The sequence below is a fragment of the Aethalodelphis obliquidens genome, unplaced genomic scaffold (genome assembly GCF_003676395.1).
Source record: "Aethalodelphis obliquidens isolate GAN/ISIS:26980383/991018 unplaced genomic scaffold, ASM367639v1 scaffold1, whole genome shotgun sequence".
Lineage (NCBI taxonomy): Eukaryota > Metazoa > Chordata > Mammalia > Artiodactyla > Delphinidae > Aethalodelphis > Aethalodelphis obliquidens.
This window is the reverse complement of record NW_020837945.1, coordinates 84462175-84480387: the sequence shown is the minus strand read 5'-3', so window position 1 is coordinate 84480387 and position 18213 is coordinate 84462175. Positions and strand designations below refer to the sequence as shown.

The window sequence follows — 18213 nt, the reverse complement described above, 5'->3', positions numbered from 1 at the left end:
TCCTTGTATTCCTTTCAAAAGCACTATACTGAAGTAAAAAAACAACTTTAATTCAATAGTTGTTCAGATAATAAAGGGCTTGGTGATGCCAGTCAATGATTTCATTTCAAAACTGTGACTGAAAATGGATAGCAGTGTTAGTGGCTGCTGATCATTTTAAGGCTGGTCTAAAACTAAAGTAGCTACTCTTTGTCCCAGAAGCATTTTGATTTTAGAATGGGGAATTCTGCACATAGAACACTAGTTTGGAGGATTTTATCATTAAAGTTTTGAACAAAGAACAAATAATTTCTGCTTACTTGATCATAATCACTATTTCACAAATGGGGAAGTGAAGGATCAAGAGGTTACACATGATTCTTACAGTCCCAAAGAAGTTCTGCTGGAGGATTAGTTCTGAAAACAATTACAATTGATGACAACCATTCATTTATTCAACCAATATTTAGTCAGCACCTACTATGTTCCAGGAACTCTGGCTCATCGGTGAATAAAACAAAGATCCCTGCCTTCATGGTTGTCAGGAATAATGTCCACATACTTTGGGTTTAAGTGTATCTCCATTATTCACTCCATGTTTCACTGTTTTGGTTCTACTCTCCTGGAAGATAAAACCAACACACCTGAAACTAAAAGAAAACATTTACATGAGCATGTTCACAGGAATCAGAGTTAAACTGGGAGTGATAATGGCCTCCTAAGATTAATCAGGGAAAGCCAATGGGTTTAGTGAGTCTTGAGCTTGTTTTAAAGAAGAGATGAGTGCTCGCTTCAGCAGCACATATGCTAAAATTGGAACGATACAGAGAAGATCAGCATGGCCCCTGCACAAGGATGACATGCTAATTCGTGAAGCGTTCCATATTTTTGAGAAAAAAGACCTGCATGCAGAAAACTATAAGACACTGATGAAAGCAATTAAAGATTGATACAAACAGATGGAGAGATATACCATGTTCTTGGATTGGAAGAATCAACATTGTGAAAATGACTACACTACCCAAAGCAATCTATAGATTCAAAGCAATCCCTATCAAACTACCAATGGCATTTTTCACAGAACTATAACAAAATTTTTCACAATCTGCATGGAAACAGAAAAGATCCCGAATAGCCAAAGCAATCTTGAGAAAGAAAAACGGAGCTGGAGGAATCAGTCTCCCGGACTTCAGACTATATTACAAAGCTACAATCATCAAGACAATATGATACTGGCACAAAAACAGAAATATAGATCAATGGAACGGGATAGAAAGCCCAGAGATAAACCCACGCACATATGGTCACCTTATTTTTGATAAAGGAGGCAAGAATATACAATAGAAAAAAGACAGCCCCTTCAATAAGTGGTGCTGGGAAAACTGGACAGCTACATTTAAAAGAATGAAATTAGAACACTCCCTAACATCATACACAAAAATAAACTCAAAATGGATTAAAGACCTAAATGTAAGGCCAGATACTATAAAACTCTTAGAGGCAAACATAGGCAGAACACTCTATGACATAAATCACAGCAAGATCCTTTTTGACCCACCTCCTAGAGAAATGGAAATAGACAAAAATAAACTAATAGGACCTAATGAAACTTCAAAGCTTTTGCACAGCAAAGGAAACCATAAACAAGACAAAAAGACAAACCTCAGAATGGGATAAAATATTTGCAAATGAAGCAACTGACAAAGGATTAACCTCCAAAATTTACAAGCAGCTCATGCAGCTCAATACCAAAAAAACAAACAACCCAATCCAAAAATGGGCAGAAGACCTAAATAGACATTTCTCCAAAGAAGATATACAGATTGCCAACAAACACATGAAAAGATGCTCAACATCACTAATCATTGGAGAAATGCAAATCAAAACTACAATAGGTATCACCTCACACCAGTCAGAATGGCCATCATCATAAAATCTACAAACAATAAATGCTAGAGACAGTGTGGAGAAAAGGGAACCCTCTTGCACTGTTGGTGGGAATGTAAACTGATACAGCCACTCTGGAGAACAGTATGGAGGTTCCTTAAAAAACTAAAAATAGGGCTTCCCTGGTGGCGCAGTGGTTGAGAGTCTGCCTGCCGATGCAGGGGACACGGGTTCGTGCCCGTCTGGGAGGATTCCACATGCCGCGGAGCGGCTGGGCCCGTGAGCCATGGCCGCTGAGCCTGCACGTCCAGAGACCGCGCTCCGCAACGGGAGAGGCCAAAACAGTGAGAAGCCTGCGTACCGCAAAAAAAAAAAAACCAAACTAAAAATAGAACTATCATACGACCCAGCAATCCCACTACTGGGCATATACCCTGAGAAAACTATAATTCAAAAAGAGTCATGTACCACAATGTTCATTGCAGCTCTATTTACAATAGCCAGGACATGGAAGCAACCTAAGTGTCCATCGACAGATGAATGGATAAAGAAGATGTGGCACATATATACAATGGAATATTACTCAACCATAAAAAGAAATGAAATCGAGTTATTTGTAGTGAGGTAGATGGACCTAGAGTCTGTCATACAGAGTGAAGTAAGTCAGAAAGAGAAAAACAAATACCGTATGCTAACACATATATATGGAATCTAAAAAAAAAAAAGGTTCTGAAGAACCTAGGGGTAGGACAGGAATAAAGACACAGATGTAGAGAATGGACTTGAGGACACAGGGAGTGGCAAGTGTAAGCTGGAAAGAAGTGAGAGAGTGGTATGGACATATATACACTACCAAATGTAAAACAGATAGCTAGTGGGAAACAGCCTCATGGCACAGGGAGATCAGCTCGGTTCTTTGTGACCACCTAGAGGTGAGGGAGACGCAAGAGGTAGGAGATATGGGGATACATGTATATGTATAGCTGATTCACTTTGTTATAAAGCAGAAACTAACATGCCATTGTAAAGCAGTTATACTCCAATAAAAATGTTAAAAAAAAAAGAAAAAATGATATTAAAATGTGAGGGAAAGAGAAAAAAATGTCCTGGGTAGGAAATACAAGAGGAAGGGCCCACAGATTAGAAAGAGCACATGATTCCAAGAGCCAAAGGAAACTATTTGCAGATAAGGCCAGAATTCAAAAACAACCATGTAACTCTCTTTACCCTACCCTTTTTCTTTATGGAAGATTTAGTAGAAACAATATGATATAATATAATATAATATATTGACACATCATAGGATGCCATATATGGATAACTTTCAAGAAAGAAATGTGCTGTTCAAAAGAGCATCCATGGATGAAACCGTAGATTAATGTCTAATCTCAACAAGTCAGTAAGTTTTTGTGAAACTACAGAACCTTTTTTTTTTTTTTTTTTGCGGTACGCGGGCCTCTCACTGTTGTGGCCTCTCCCATTGTGGAGCACAGGCTCCGGACGCGCAGGCTCAGCGGCCATGGCTCACGGGCCCAGCCGCTCCGCGGCATGTGGGATCCTCCCGGACCGGGGCACAAACTCGCGTCCCCTGCATCGGCAGGCGGACTCTCAACCACTGCGCCACCAGGGAAGCCCCTACAGAACCTTTTTTAAAAGAGTTAACAAATCTCTGTCATCTTCCAGAATTAGAACTTGTATTTTGATTATTTATCTCAATTACTAATTAAGTTGAAAAAGATTTAATGTGCAATACAAATGTTCACGGTGTGAAGCATATTTGTTGTAAGGTCAATGCAAAGGATGTTTTGATAAAATATATTTGGGAGTCATGTCACCAATAACTTGGGGGACACTTTTAAATGGTGATCTGTAGAAGGTACCCATTGTGGTTTATTTCAGGTGGCCCACTGGCCCTAATGATTATAATCAAGAAAGCAGGTGTTTGAAAAAGTACCTGTGATTTCCAGTGTTTCCAAAATGCAAATACTTTTTAATACTAAAACGTATCCCCCCAAATGGTAGTCATTCTTTTACTATTCACTATGCAGACAATACCTGATGCTTGTGCACATTCCAGGGCACCCATGATTCTGAGGTGGAGATGGGGAACACCACTTTTTGATACTGGTCTCTCACCCCTCCCACCTTTATGGTTATCACATCAGCACAGTGACATATTCAGCTTAAATTCTTCTGTATTTATTCTGCTCACTAGTAACACTTGAGGAACTCAAAGTAATTTGACTTATACATTTGGCATTTCCCCCCCCCAATTATATAAGCATCTGTTGAATAAAATAAAGGAGAATTTCTTCTTGCCCCAGGTTTTGGCCTTTTTAAATAACGTTAAACAGGAACTCAGATTGATTTACTCATTCTAAAAATATATATGAAGGACATTCGTGTTTCCTGTATATATGGATTTCCAACTGGTTTTACAAGGTTATCTCAGTTGTTTCTACAGATTTTTATCAAATTTTCAAAAAGGCTTCAATGCCATCCAACCAGACTCTCATTTGGTATTTCCAGTTACTTCCTAGAAGGCTGAGCAACCCATGGAATGTCTATTAATGATTAAAAGAGCATGAGTGTTTAATTCCGTAGCTCTGCCTCTCTCTCTAATATGTTCCATTGTGCTCATTCACTTCGCTGTGAAAGGGAGCACTCCTAAAGCAGGAGTTCCCTGTGCTATACAGTATGTTCTCATTAGTTATCTATTTTATACACAGTATCAATGGGATATATGTATATGTATGGCTGATTCATTTTGCTGCACAGTAGAAACTAACACAACATTGTAAAGCAACTATACCCCAGTAAAAATTAATTTAAGGAAATAGAAAACTCTAAGATTTGAAAAAAAATAAATAAAGCAGGAGAAGGCAAGACTGTGGTCTGACTCCCAGGGCTAACTCCACTATTTATGCGTACAATGTTCTCTTTCCCTCTCTCTTATCAACTTTTCAAATGGCACCATAGTGAATTGAATTTGAAGCTCTCTCCATCCCTGCTGCACACAGCCTCAGCATACATCTCCACCTGGGTGGTGGGGTGGAGGATGATTATTTCTACCTCTGGCCACATCATTGCTGGCTCTGTGCCTGAGAGGCAGAAGAAAATTCATCAATGTGGGAAGAGGGATTTATCTGCCTAACCCTCCCTCCACAATTTGAAAATAGAAAATCTAATAGAAAAAATTAAAAGAAGTAACACTACAAGTGATAACCCATCTTTCTAGCGTTTAATTCTCAAAGCAAAGTAAGCTACATTGCACTGAAACCCCAAATTATTTTCACGGCTTTAGCTTTGCAATTGTTGCAGGCAAGCAGCTCTCTTCACACCACTGAGCATTCCCCAGCCTCAGCTTTTGGGATCACGTAGTAGGTACCAGAGGACACGTGAACAGGCAGGCAGGGTCATTTCCAGTGGAAACCGTTGCTGCATCCCCATAATTTCATTGCAGTAACCTCACCACCCCAGCTCATTACAAAACTGTGTCAGCTGACAGAAGTGTCACTCACTGAAGAGAGAAGGGGGATCAGACAGTACCCCAAGCCAAGTACAGAGGTTGTTCAAAACTTCTTCAAAAAATACAAGTGAAGGAGCATAATGGAGCACCATCTCCTTAAGAGGGGAGAAGAACCACAGTCCTGCGTCACAGATTTGGTTTAGCTGAGTGTTTGGAAGTCACTGCATTCATGCGAATGTTTAAGACAAGGCCCAGCCAAGTGCTCACTTTTACGTTAAGTTTCACTGTGAAAAATCTTTAATAATATTGTTTGTCCAAATCCCTTTTATGTTGGTGAAGAAAACTCACCATGACCAGGTTAGGATCTGTAGTGCTGTTCGGGTATCCTTTTAGAAAGATCTGGACCCCTCCTTCCCATGTATTTAACTAAACCTGAATTTTGAGTGAAGCCCATCCCTGACCTTCCTCCTGCCCCAGGACATCCTTGAAAGAAGTGGCTACACCTCAGAAGAGGCTCCTTGGCAAAGCAGTAGCCCAGGGACCAACATTTCACTTTTCTTTCTTTCTTTTCAAGTTCCTCAAGAATAGGGAGGGCCATTCCTTGGGCCGCTGGAATTTTTTACACCACCACTGATTGTCAAGGGACCCCAGCCTCCTTCTCCTTCTCTCACAAAACAGAACATCAGGTCACAGGCAGCTACTGTGACTGCCACAGGATTTGTCCCACTAAACAGAGTGAGGAAGAGTTGCCACGGCCTCACACAGTTTCTGTACAATCTATGAGAGAGCCCACAGCCCTTGGGGTCAGAGAATGGAGGCAGGAAAAGAGATAAATCGTCTTGCTCACTTTAGAGCCCCAACCAGGATGCCCAAGATCGTGCACCCTATTCCTAGCCCAGATTATCAGGCTGGGGAGTTGCTTTAGTTTTGCATTAACCAAGACTTCCTACTTCTAAGAAAATATGGATGAAAAATATCAAAAGCACAACAGACTCTTACAAAACAACTGTCTTATGGCTACGTGTAAATTAAATAAGAGAACATGTGGGGACTTCCCTGGTGGTGCAGTGGTTAAGAATCCGCCTGCCAATTCAGACAACATGGGTTTGAGCCCTGGTCCGGGAAGATTCCACATGCCGCAGAGCAACTAAACCCGTGCACCACAACTACTGAGCCTGCGCTCTAGGGCCCGTGAGCCACAACTACTGAGCCTGTGAGCCACAACTACTGAAGGCCGCGTGCCTAGAGCCCGTACTCCACGAGAGAAGCCACCACAATGAGAAGCCCGTGCACCGCAACGAAGAGTAGCCCCCGCTCGCCACAACTAGAGAAAGCCCAAGCAAAGCAACGAAGACCCAATGCAGCCAAAAATAAATTAAAAAAAAAAAAAGAACATGTGGGTTGAATTTTCCTTAAAATACAGAGGGATTTTACAATTAAGTGGGAAATTCTCCTAGAAAACACATTTCAAATTTGGGGGTTTTTTTTTTGTCATGGTTCAAATATTTGAAATAGAGCAAAAGGCTCAAAACAAAGTTTAAAACTGGACTTGGTTCTGGCATCCTGGTATTAATAATTCTGCTACCACTCTTTACACCTTAGCTCTGAAGTGACATTGAAAAAAGTCTTGCTATAATTCACTATGTAATTGACTTCATCCATTCATTTAGCAAACTTTTACTGATCACCTACTATGGGCCTGGTACTGTGCTAAGCTTTTTCTTTCCAGATCTATTAGATGACATTGCCTTCTAATAGTAGTTTGGTATTGGAATTAGCTCTGAAAAGGAAGAGTCCAAAAGATGTGCATTAAATACTGAACTAGATTCCATAGGGATGGAGGTTCTGTTGTTTTGAGAAACTTTTAGCATACTTGGTAAATAAAAATCTACCAGTTCTGTAAAGAAAACAGTAGATCAGAGGTAAGAAAATAGCTAACGTGCATTTTTTTTCTTCTTAACTGTAATTACTCACGTGAGATATAAGTGAGCAGATAACTTTCTGTGGTAAACACAAAGATGCATCAATTAGAACCCCCTTCAAGAAAGTGGTTGCTACCCAGCTGCAAGCAGAGTAGAGAACTGACAGCTTCCAGATGTAGGTTCCTTCGGGACCAGCCTCAGTGTTGGAGCCAAGGTCACACTTCATTCTGGGGTCCCTTGGGCAACAAACGAACAAGGCAGTGACACAAGGGCTTGGTCCAGTGGGACAAAGGTCAACATAGGACTCCGATGGGCAATCTTTGCTCCAGAGCTCCCCGTTGGGTTGGCAGGGACTTTGTTAGGCTTATGGTACAGTCTGATGGGTCCCCTTGCCCACTCCAGCTTCTACCCTTTCTTTTCCCATGTGTTACTTAGGATTGGCCTACAGGAGAACCCAACCTACAGCACTTCCTGACAACAAAGATATTGACAGTTAAGGTTGAAATTCTAATGAAACTGTTTTCAAGAAAATGTCATTCCCTACATTATAAGTACTATTTTTCCATGTTGGAAAATGAAGAGTAGATACCTAGATATCGGCTACCTGTTTGGTGGGTTTCTTTCTTTTTTATTTCTCTGATGTGGAAATTTCAGGACAGGCATTCCAAAAATTAAACTGAAATAAGCGGACAACAATGACCACAGGACATCTTGGTAGGGCATGAGAATCAGACAAACCTCTATATTATATTAGGAGAAATAGGGAAAGAGAAAGGAGGGTGTGAGGAGGGATAGAGAGACAGAGAGAGAGGGAGAGAATGAGAGAGAGGACAGTGGTGGCCAGGGATACAAGTAACTTGTATTTTTCTTCTTAATTCAAGAGCCAACTATGGCACTCAGGCCAATTATTTTCCTTTTATTATCATAATTTCTTAAAAGTGAAAAAAATCTGCACCCTAATTATAAAATGTAACAGGAGAGTTAAACCTTTTGGCCTCCCTGAAACAGGTGTTCTATACGTGTAAGATTTTTTTTTAATATTAAACATGAGATTAGGCCTTTTAAAATTGCACTTTAATACCATCTTGAAGTCATGAAACATATACTGATCACATCTGTACAATTTTGTACTCTGAATTCTTCAAGTATAGTAGGAGTTTGTGAAAGACTATTTAGTTGGCAGCATTGTGCACAAGGCTTCCTTATCCATGTGCAAATGATAAAAACAATATGACTACATCTCTTTGTTATTTACTTCTCACTTTCCCTTATGTCACTGATTCTTCTCAACCTCTGCACATTAGAATCACCTTCAGGGGGGAAGAGGAATCTTAAAAGAATATAGGTGCCTGACAAAACACTTGAATAGACATTTCTGCAGAAAAGATATTCCAGAAGTGCACGAAAATATGTTCATTAATCATTAGGGAAATGCAGATCAAAACCACAATGAAATATCATCATCATACAACTACATACCCACTAGGATCTCAACAATCAAAAACAAATACATAAATGAAAGTAAATAACAAGTGCTGGTAAGGATGTGGAGAAATTGAAACACTTGTACATTGCTGGTGGGAGTGCACAATGGCTCGACACTGGAAAACAGTTTGCAGGTTCCTCAAAAAGTTATGCATAGAATTATCATATGATCCAGCAATTCCACTCCTAGGTATGCGTGCAAAAGCATTAAAAATGGGTACTCAAACAAACATATGCACATGCATCTTCACTGACGCACTCTTCATAACACCCAAAAGGTAGAAACAGTCCAAATGTCCATTATCAGACGAATGGATAAACAAATTATGGTGTATCCTTACAATGGAATATTATTTAGCTATAAAAAGGAATTAATTACTACTACATGACACAACATAGATGAACCTTAAAAACATCATGCTAAGCAAAAGAAACCAGACACAAAAGGCCACATATTGCATGATTCCACTTATACAAAATATCCAGAATAGGTACTTCCATAGTAACAGAATATATATCGATGGTTGCCAGGGGCTATGAAGAGGTTTCTTTTGGGATGGTAAAAACGCTGGGGATCTAGATAGCGGTGGTGGTTGCACGACATTGTGAATATACTAAATACCACTGAATTGTTTGCTTTAAAATATCTCATTTTATTTTATGTGAATTTCATCTTTAAAAAATATATAAATATGTAAATATATATCTATTTAAATATGTACCTCGTCCTTTCCCTGGATCAAGTGAATCAAAATCTCCTGGCGCCCAGAATTTAGTAGTTTTAAAAGTTCCCCCAGTGATTTGGTTGTGTATCAAGGGTTGAACCTGGGCCTGTAGTTGTCTCTTTATTAAGATTAGTAGCTAGATATTCAAAATTTTAATAATTTACACTTTGAAAGTTACTTTTTTTGGTTATTTATTCAAAAATTAACAGGGCATCTACTGTGCATTGTACTATCGGTACTTTGGATAGAAAGAAAGAAAGGAGAGGAAGCTCATTTTTATTGAGAGACCTTGTCAAGCACAAGAGCTTTATCAAACATTATCTCAATGATTCCCACAGTAGCTTTGGGAGGTAGAAGTTGGACTCTCTGTACACATCAGGGAAAGGAGGCTCAAAGAAGTTACATAATTTGATTAGGGTCAACCATCTGTTGAGGGACGAAGCAGAGATCATGTTCAGTTTGTAAGTGTGTTAACTGGCATCCTGAGGTTCCTGACACGGAGGAGGTGATAACATGATGACATGAGCTGTGGATTAGAGCAGCAGCTTTGGAGCAAGACAGACCTGGATTCAAACCTCAGTTCTGTCACTTCTTTATCAGCTATATGACAGAAGCTAGGCTAACTAACACAGGTTTCCTCGTCTGTACAACGAGATCCATATTCCTACCTCCTGTAATTATTGTGAGGATTCCATGAGATACTGTCTACAAAGCAGTTTGGCATAGTACACATCCCATATAAGCACTCAATAAATGGTACTTGTTATTAATTTTGTTTTTATTTTATTTTTTACTAATACTGCTACTAATACTATCCAGCGAAGGATGAACTCTGACCCACTAGCCATCTATTTTCATATTGGGCAGTAAAGGTCATCAGTCCTGGACTCCCAACCATCCTTTTTATTCTCCTCTGGGCAGCCTGATACTATTGTTCTCTCCTATTGTTCTATCAAAATGCTAATTTTTGAAACACTTAAAAAAATTTAAATAGCAGAATATACTGGCACAAGTTGATCATAAATTCAATAGACAGAGGAACTCAAGAAATGTATCTATTTTAGGGATAAACAAGCTAATTCTAATCTAATTTTGCTCATTCTTATAAGCATACTTTTTTGGTGATGTGAACAGATGAATTTTACTGTAGGACTCAGATTTTTTTTCCTATTAAAGTTTTTTTTGAGATGTGTTAAAGGACAGATTCCAAGAAGCAAGAGTGTAATTATAGATTGAGCATCTCCTGTATGGCCTGACAGAAGTCTACCATTACTTAAGAAGCCATTACAGCATATATTTAATGTCAGCTTGATAGAAAAAAACACTTTCATAGGTTCTCTTTGATTGACACATTTGAAATGACATCAGTTTCCAGCTTTAAAACCCACTGTTATTAGGTCTCTGTTGCTATTTATGTTAGAAATATGTGCACGTGTGTCAAAACAATATATCAACTTTGCTGACTGGCTGCATCTAGATTCTGTTGCCAAGGGTAACAGAACAATTGCTTTTAATCTTTCCTAAATTGCTTCTTGTTTTTTTTCCCCTAAACACTTGGGGTATTCAGAGATTTTTTTTCACCCCAGAGCAAAAATAAAGAAATTTTATATAAGGAGAAAACAAATACTTATTGTCTGCATGTTAGAAGGAAAATTAAAGTCAAAAGGTGTAGTTGGTGTATATGTTAATTTGTATCGCCATCTATCACAGATACTGTGGTAGCCCTGATTATTAAGCCTGAGTTGATTAGGAAAAGAACATATCCACTTCCGAATGATGCAGCACCCAACCATGTGCTCTTCAGGATCACAGTCTTCTCTCTTTTGTCAGGAAGCCAACTGTACAGATTCTTTATTGTAGGACAAAAATGTATATGAAAGAAAATAATGTGTCTTCAAAACTTTGCAGTCTTTCCTGCCTTATTTACTGAGCAGAGGTCATGAGCAAATCCTTATTGATTATGATGAATTCCAACTCCAGTCTCTGGATTTTGGAAAGATTGAGAAAACAGATCTACATGCTCACATACAGTATGCCTGTAAATTAACCAGACAGATTCTTTTGTATAATCTGTCTTATTCTGTTGTGTTAACAGCTCTCAAACTTCATTGGGATACTTGTTAGAAAGGTCCTAGACAGCACCTTCAGAGACGTTGGTTCCTTAGGCCTGGAGTGGGCCCAGGAATTTGCAATTTAAAAGATGATTCTGAAGGAGGTAGTCCAAAGTCTACATGTTAAGAAATACTGCTTTGTACTTTCCAATGTACATTTCCAAATGTACTTTCTTTTTTTTTTTTTTTTGCGGTACATGGGCCTCTCACTGTTGTGGCCTCTCCCGTTGCGGAGCACGGGCTCCAGATGCGCAGGCTCAGCAGCCATGGCTCACGGGCCCAGCCGCTCCACGGCATGTGGGATCTTCCCAGACCGGGGCACGAACCTGTGTCCCCTGCATCGGCAGGCGGACTCCCAACCACTGCGCCACCAGGGAAGCGCTCCAAATGTACTTTCTAAACACTGTGTTCTTCCCCTAAAACAGTTGAGGGAAGGCTCCTCTTATGGACAGTCCCATGGTTGGGTGAAATAGGCAAGTGGCCACCTAATAAGATTCTCCTGGAAGGTACCACATCCCCTATCCCTTACTTGACCCCTTCCTTGCAAAATTAAGTAATTAATCATTAAACTAATTAATAAAAATTAAATAACCCAAAATATACCCTGCCTGATGTCCTCTCCCACCAGTTTTATTAAAATTTAAGACTTAAAGAGAATGTAAGTATTCTTGGGAGGTGTAACACCTCAAGCTATGATTCATCACCTCCTGAATGTATTGGAGGTTTTCGTGTGATGAGGAAGGAAGAGAAAAAAAAGTAAGAAAACTGGATATCTGATGTTATGGGATGAATTGTGTACCCCCCTACCTCCCAAATTCATATGGTGAAGTCCTGGTCCCAGTACCTCAGAATGTCACCCTATTTGGAAATAGGGTCATTGCAGATGTAATTACTTAAGGTGGTGTCATTAGGGTGGACCCTAATCTAATCTAACTGGTGTTCTTATAAAAAGGAGAAATTTGGACAGAGACAGACACATACAGAGTGAGGACAAAGTGAAGACACACGGAGAACACCATCTACAAGCCAAGGAGAGAGGCTTGGAACAGATCACTCCCTCATGACCCTCAGAAGGAAACAAACCTTCCAACACCTTGATTTTGGACTTCTAGCCTCCAGAATTGTGACATGATAAATTTCTGTTGTTTAAGCCACAGAAGTTTGTGGCTTTAAGTTTGTCGCAAGTTGTTACAGCAGCCCTAGGAAACTAATATACCTGAGATAAAGAGTCACCAGAGGAAGAATATGGCCAAAGATTAGTGTCTCCAAAACAAACTCTTCCTGTTTATGCTTTTGCCTCTGTTTGTAGCTGTCTTGCTTAATAGAGTAAAACAAAATCAATAGCCCTAGTTAAATATGATCCTATAATCATAGAAATGAGGAGGGGCCTTATTATCTAGATGCAATTCAAAAATCATAATTTTTATGTTATACACATTCTAGAAGCTGATAGCTGTCCAGCAATACCACCCAAAGCAGCGATCTGAGATACTGGTAGCCAGAGTTTCATATAAAAGACAAAATAAAATAAGTTGTTTAAAATTTGGCGAAGGGATATACTTTGCAAAAGAGAAACGATTGCATACACTAGCTGTGGGAACCAGCTTCTCATGGCAAACATTTCATTTCGGCAAGCAGTGAAAGAAATCATTTGGAACTAGTTTTCCAGGGTAGCTCCACAGGAATCAAATTTCTCTGAAATTGTTGTTTGCGTTGCCAAGTCTGTCTTTAATGTTGTCTCACCACTGCTTCTACTTTCTACCCAAAGATGTCTGTTATGGTACAACACTCGGCCAAGAGTGATATGATCTCAATCACTCAGACTGCAATCTATCTGCATAAACCTGTAGACAGAGAGTTTTAGGAAAAGTTTACTAAGAGGGAAGAAAAAAAAACCCAAAAAACAAGAAAGCAAGGGATTGAGTTGTAGACTTAAAAACAAAAGAAGGTGTAAGGTATGCTATCACAAATTTCACCAGTAAAATAATCAGTGTGAAAAGCCAGAGGGAAAGCTCTTTATCTACGATAAAACCAGGCAAAAGAACTACTGTGGTAGACTTTAAGCAATTTAGTAAAAAGAAGAAAACAATATAATCAGATCAACACGCAAAGAGCAACAATTAAAATGTAATAACACCGTGTTCTTTATTTATAATGTGAAGAGCTGAGTGGAATACAGGACCAGTTATATATTCAATAGTGTGGCTAAAAAAAATGGCAAACTTGGAAGGAAGAGAGAAGTTAAGTCTTATAAAAAGAAGGAAGTGATGAGAGGTGAGAAATACACCAAAACATCTGTCTAATTTCATAACCTTAAAGCAGTTTGCAGCCTTTTTATTATACCTCCAGATGTAATTTGGTGTTTGGGGTTCAGGAAAGCAAGTTAGTCTCAATGTTCAATATATTTATACCATCGACTCCATAGGCCATAGAGTCCATTTCAGCAGGAGAGAATGAAGCCCAGTATTTAGTTTTTATGTCCACTACCACTGAAATGCAAACAAGTAAGAAGAATTCACCTAACCCTTTCCCACTATAGAATTAATCCTAATCAACTGAAGAGAAGTCTTTTCCAGCCTTTTAGCAATTACATTAAAACAAAAACAAAAGAACACCCGGAGACTCTTCCTGTTACGATCAATTTGATTTTGTTGCTCATTACAGCTTGTTGTAGAACAAAATATAAATTACTTTTTGTTGAAACAAGAAGCCAGCTCTGTTTTTCCAATTTTTTGACTTTATTCCCTTTCTCTGTCAATCTCACTCTCTCTTCTTCTCTCCCTCTCTCTTATCTGTTCCCCCAATTCACTTTCACATTTTACATTTACCAAAGTTCCCAGCATCATGGAGGACATTTTACTCAATCTCTAGACAGCACAACGTAGGATTAAAACAGATAACCAAGTAAATCACCCAGAAATAGACCCCCACAACTGTCATTTGATTTTTGACAAAGGCACCAAAGCAACACAATAGAGAAAGGAGATTCTTTTCATAAACGGTGCTGGAAAAACTGGATATTCACATTAAAAAATTAACTTAAACCACTACCTCATACCATAACAAAAATTAATTCATGACAGATCATAACTCAAAATGTAGAAGTTAAAATCACAAAGCTTTTAGAAGAAAATACAGCAGAATATCTTCAGGATGTGGGGATTAGCAAAGGCCTCTCAGTCACGTAAAAGAAATCAATAATCATAAAAGGGAAAAAAAGGTAAGTTAAGCTTCATCAGAATTTAAAACTTCTCATCAAAAGATACTATTAAGTGGGCTTCCCTGGTGGCGCAGTGGTTGAGAGTCCGCCTGCCGATGCAGGGGACGCAGGTTTGTGCCCTGGTCCAGGAAGATCCCATATGCCGCGGAGCGGCTGGGCCCGTGAGCCATGGGCCGCTGAGCCTGCGTGTCTGGAGCCTGTGCTCCGCAACGGGAGAGGCCACAACAGTGAGAGGCCTGCGTACCGCAAAAAAAAAAAAAAAAAGATACTATTAAGAAAATGAAAAGACAAGCTACAGACTGGAAGAAAATAGTCACAGAACATATATCTGGCAGAGGATATATAAAGAAGTCCTACAATTCAATAATAAAATGACAACCCCATTTTAAAAAGCAGACAAAAGACTTGAACAGACATTTCAAAAGAGGGATATACGAAAGGCCAATAAGCACACAAATAGGTGTTCATCATCATTAGTCATGAGGGAAATGCAAATTCAAATCAAAATGCAATGCCATTACACACCCACCAGGATGATAAAAGACCAACAACAATAAATGTTAGTGAAGTTGTGGAGCAGTGCTGTTTCTTACACATTCTTGGCGAAAGTGTAAAATGGCACAACTTCTTTGGAAAAAGAACCCAGCAATTCCACTTTTAGGTATTTACTCAAAAGAAACTAAAACATATGCCCATAAATCACTTGTATAAGAACAGTCACAGCAGCATTATTCAAAACAACCAGGTAAAGCCTGTAGCACAATGCTCTACAGTAGTCAGCTCTCAAGAATTATCACTATGTTTTCAAGTTCTGCTCCTCCAATTTCTTTCCTCCAGTTCTCGAGTTTTATTTATTCAGATCCATGTTTTATTATGACTACCTAAAGCTAGTCTAGAAGGAGAGGGTTTCGAGTTACTCATATGCCCAGGGAGGACTGGGTTGAGTAATCAGAAATCTCAAATATTTAGAAAGAAACAGCTAGTCAGGGCCAATTCAACTGTGTGCTTAGGTTGGATTGTCCATGTAAATGGAAATAATCTTCTTTCAAAAACGAACAGTGCAAAAACAGTATTTCTACTTAATTATCCGAATTAACTTAAAATATGAAAATAGAAATTATCCGTACGGCATATATGTATAAGAGTTTGTCCAAAGTCTGAAGTAAGTACATATCAACAAATAGTATTCTCTAGGCTGGAATATAGACATTTTTATGTTCTTTTTAAATTTCTTACATTTTCCTAAGATTCTATAATATATATGAATAATAAAAAAGTTATAAGAAATGAAAAGAGGGCTTCCCTGGTGGCGCAGTGGTTGAGAGTCCGCCTGCCGATGCAGGGGACGCGGGTTCGTGCCCCGGTCCGGGAATATTCCACATGCCGCGGAGCGGCTGGGCCCGTGAGCCATGGCCGCTGGGCCTGCGCATCCGGAGCCTGTGCTCCGCAACGGGAGAGGCCACAGCAGTGAGAGGCCTGCGTACCGCAAAAAAAAAAAAAGAAAAGAAAAGAATTTTTTGTATATAGTCTATGTTCCTTAGAACAAAAAAGTGATGGGAATCTCAGCCTCATAAGCTCCAGAGGATGTACCTCAATAACACAGAGCCAGCAAAGGTAAGGACTTGAGAGAGCAAGAGGAAACCCTACAAAAAACATCTATCTACCTGGCATTAGGGCATTTCCTCAAATTGATGATACACACACACACACACACACACGTATATAAATTATTATAGGAATTGGCTCATGCAATTATAGAGGCCGAGAAGTTCCATGATCTGCCATTTACAAGCTGGAGAACCAGAAAAGCCAGTGGCATAATTCAGTCTGAGTACAAAGGCCTGAGCACCAGGAGCATCAAAGATCAAGGGCCAGAGAGAGGATAGATGCTCCAGCTCAAGCAGAGAGGAAATTCTCCCACTCTCTGCCTCTTTGTTCTATTCAGGCACTCAATGGATTGGAAGATGCCCACCTGCATTGGTGGAGACGATCCTCTCTACTCAGTCTCCCAATTCAAACGCTAATCTCTTTGGTAAACATCCTCCCAGACACCCCCAGATATAATGTTTGGTCAGCTATCTGGGCATCCCTTACTTAGTCCAGCCAAATTGACCCATAAAATTAACCAACACAGACCTGTATCCATTTGACAAATAAGCAGTCCTCCGTGTGGTGCCCAGAAGAATGGAAAGTAGAAAAATTCTGATGTGAAACAGACTAACAGAGCCAAAAATAAACCAAAAAAAAAAGTGGGGGAAGGGGGGAACCCAGGCTTCTTGCGATCACCTGCCCTAGGCATAGGGGTCTGTGCTCATCTTCACTACCTATTGGAAATCTGCTTCTATGGTGGCAAAGGCTCGGGCACTTTCCAGCCTGGGGTTCTTCAACTCTGCACTAAGGATTGACATTACTTCCACAGGATGAAGCAGAGCCTCTGCTGGAGGTAGATGAGGATAGTGTCCCGAGTCCAGTGCCCCCCACCCCAAGCCCTAGACCACAGTCACTTTCTCCTCACTAAATGCTCACAGGGGCTGCTCACGCCTAACTCATAGTGGCTGCTCAATAAATGCTGTTTGAACGCGTGAATGAATGAATATTTGTGAGGTCCATTACAATAATTCCTTCTCTGTATTATTCCTCTCCCTTCTTTTGACAAAAATCTAACACGACCTCCAAAACCTTCTAAGTTTCAGCTCAAGGAAAGATGAGTTCTTTCCCAGCTTTCCTTCTGAGTCCCTGAGAGGAAAATGGTATGGGGCAAATAAAAAGTGAGCAGACACTTTGGTGTTGGTCAAATCTGGTTTCAAATTCTAGTTCCTCTTTTTGGAATTTCTCTGAGCTTTGTGCTTCCTCACTGACAAAATGGGAATAAACACTTCCAAGAGACAACTTTAAGAACTAGATGAGATATGTTTAAATTCTTAGAACTGTGCCCGAAATATAGTAAGTGCTCAGTAAATATAATTCTCATCCCTTAAGCTCTGGTATTTAATCCTTTCACTACCTGTCCAATATTTAAGATTGCCCCCATTTTTACATCTTAGAAAACGCAAGAAAAAAAGAGATTAAGTGTTTTACTCAAACAGACACATTTCATGACAGAGCCTTTGGGAAGTAAAATGATGAGGCTAATAAAATATATTAGCCTGTTGAAGATCATATCATATTTTAGAAACAAACAGACTTACTCAATCAGGGAGGAATAGGCTTGCACCAAAAAACACAACCAACATTACAAGGACAGTAAAACAAACAAAAGAACAACCAAATAGGTTAGTTTAAAATGAATCTAGACACTGACCTCACACCTTTCACAAAAATTAACTCAAAATGAATCATAGACCTAAATATAAAATACAAAAGAATAAAATTTCTAGAAGATAGCATAAGAGAAAATCTAGGTGACTAGATTTTG

The 18213-nt window shown here is 39.4% G+C and overlaps 1 non-coding gene across 1 annotated transcript; it reads left to right on the top strand.

The window, feature by feature from the left end:
- The first annotated feature begins 762 nt into the window (after positions 1-762).
- LOC113624043 (U6 spliceosomal RNA) lies at positions 763-869 on the top strand. Its single transcript, XR_003434182.1, has one exon. It is a non-coding gene; the product is annotated as a U6 spliceosomal RNA (small nuclear RNA).
- The last annotated feature ends 17344 nt before the right edge of the window (positions 870-18213 follow it).